Here is a 2,657-nt window from a genome sequence, read left to right as displayed (position 1 = left end):
ATCTGTCGTATTTGAGGAATGTCCGTATCTCGGGTGTGTCCGTAAGGAGAGGTTTCACTGTATGTGCAAAATCACGGTCCTACTCGCAATAGTTATCGAATAAGAGGGTGTTAAACTTTTGGGGAAAAAAAGATTTTTTTTTTGAGAATACTATGAATTTTCCACCAATAAGATACTACACTTTTTTGTTACATACAACATGAGCTATTCGTTGTGGAAATCTGCAAGGTTATTTCACTTCCACCTTGTTTTTACCTGTAATTGAGTTATTCAAGTTATCTGTGTACAACACAAATTGTATTACTCGCTCTGGAATAAGCTGCACGGGACTAAAATGTTGATTTTTAATAGCCCCAACAGTCGTGCTTGTTTATATTAAGCAAGGTAGACAAATTGCAAGTAATCTTTGCTTTATTGGCTTTTAGCTATCACAGAGCGTAGGAGAAACGGAAGGAATATAAAGGATAGGGGCTGGAGGTGCTTAAGCGATTATGGGCAGCAAGTGGAAATTACCCTTTGTGGAAATTCAATCGAGAGGGAGTATAGCATACGGTGATAGTAGGTGTTAACATCTAATTATCTCTGGTATCCACCATTCTTTCTTTGTTTGATGTGTGGATAATTGATGCTACGGGGTGTTTACGTGTAACTGTTATGCCACCCCCATTCAAACACGTCATAATCAACTGACAAGACATGCAACAGAGGAACAGAACAGTGTAAAGATGTAACGTAATAAACGTATTTAGGATTTGGTAGATGGGACCTCGAATGCGTGCAGACAGAATGCTCTTACGCTTAAATTCTTTTGTTGAGAGTTTTAAAGTCTAATATTGTTCCGAAATTTTAGCATTATTGTAGATTAATGTTCATATGTTTATATATTTATCCCCTTCTAATTTTTTGTGGAAGTTCTCATGTTTCACTTTTTAACGTTCAGTAACATTTGTCTACGGGAGTACATTAGGTTGAAACGTTAACAACTTTGAATAGTACTTATCAGATCCTATGAAGAAATGTCTGAAGGAAGTGAAATAGGGAGAGGAGTACGATACGGATGCCCTTTATCACCTACCCTATTCAACATCTACGTGGGGAATCTAGTGAAGAACTGCACTTAAAATCCATGAAAAACTAATCCGCCTACCCGGTGTTGACTACCCCAGCAATATGTAAGGACCGCGAAGATTAAAGACACAAGAAGGATTTCTACAAAAAGTTATGAAGGAAAAGGAAAAACTAGATATATCCTTTAAGCCATGCCCATTATTGCTCCCAGAAAATCCATTAGAACAGGATGATATAGACTATAATCTTGACTTAACTCAGGACTCTAACAAAAATGATACTCCTCGAGACATTCTGCGAGCCGTCGCCACAGAAACTATTCTGATGAGGTATCCAGAAGAAACATGGCTACATATATATACACAGACGGGTCACAGATAGAGATGGCACTGCTGGAGGTGGCATATACTGTAGGCTCTTCTCAACATGTCTATCTCTGGGCATGGACCACATTGCCTTTAATGGAGAAGTGAGAGCCGTAAAAACTGCTCTCCAACAATTATTGCCTCGGTTATCAACATTTGCAAATGCTTTAATTCTGTGTGACTCCCAAGCTGCAATATCCGCCATCACCAACAACTCTATACCTTGCCCTGATACACACGAATTCAGAAAAATAATTAGGAGCCTTAATGACCAAAACAAAAAAGTGGTCCTGCAGTGGATACCATCCCATTGTGGTATCCCCGGGAATGAAATAGCTGATTCTCTTGCAAAAAAAGCCACTAAAATCCTGCCCTATGTTTGTGAAGTAGCCTACAGTCGAGCATCAACCATCATACGACAGAAGGTAAAGGACACTTATAAAAAAATCTCTGCAAGATAACACCTCTGAATGGGAAGACAATGTCACTTCGGTACCAGATTGGCCAAGGAGAGAAGCAGTTGCCAAATTCCGATTAGCAACTGGACATGATTGCTTGGGTAAACATCTATGCCGCATTGGTTTACTCCAGAATCCTAACTGCCCACTCTGCAACTAGAACATCGTAATGGACTCAGACCATCTAATGGACTGTCCCAATCTGTCCTCCACAACACTGGTAGAGAAGTATTGGGAAGCAAGAGAGAGGATGATGGTCCTCCAGATATAAAATTTGTTACTCTTCCTTTCATGTTATATATCTATTTATGTACTCTTCTCACTATTTGTTTGTTTATTTGTATATTTGTTTACTTGTTTCTATGAATATTGCATGTTGCCATTATCACTTTGGCTAAAGATAAACTCTACAGCCCTGCAATAAGTAAATAAAAAAAATACTGTTTTCAGAACATGGGAGAGGTGATAGTATGAGAAAGAGGAACAAAAATGCGTAAGATTTTCTGATGATACGGCGTTGTTAGCGGAAGAAGAGACGATATTACTCGACCGAGATGAGTGGAGCCGCGGGTGTGATGTGAACTATTGCGATGACATATTACCAACGCAGGAGCAGTACAAGTGCATCCTTCGGTAGACAGTTTCTTCTCAGATGACCCAACTAATTCCTTTTCCTCTTCCTGATCAGTTTCAGCATCATTCTGCTGCAGGACTTCACTGGCCTTGGTCGAGTAATACTAAAGGATATGCTACTGGATCTAAATGA

This window comes from Periplaneta americana, chromosome 1 (assembly GCF_040183065.1).
Source record: "Periplaneta americana isolate PAMFEO1 chromosome 1, P.americana_PAMFEO1_priV1, whole genome shotgun sequence".
In the NCBI taxonomy this organism is placed as follows: domain Eukaryota; kingdom Metazoa; phylum Arthropoda; class Insecta; order Blattodea; family Blattidae; genus Periplaneta; species Periplaneta americana.
The sequence above is the reverse complement of the archived record's forward strand: the minus strand, read 5'-3'. Positions refer to the sequence as shown.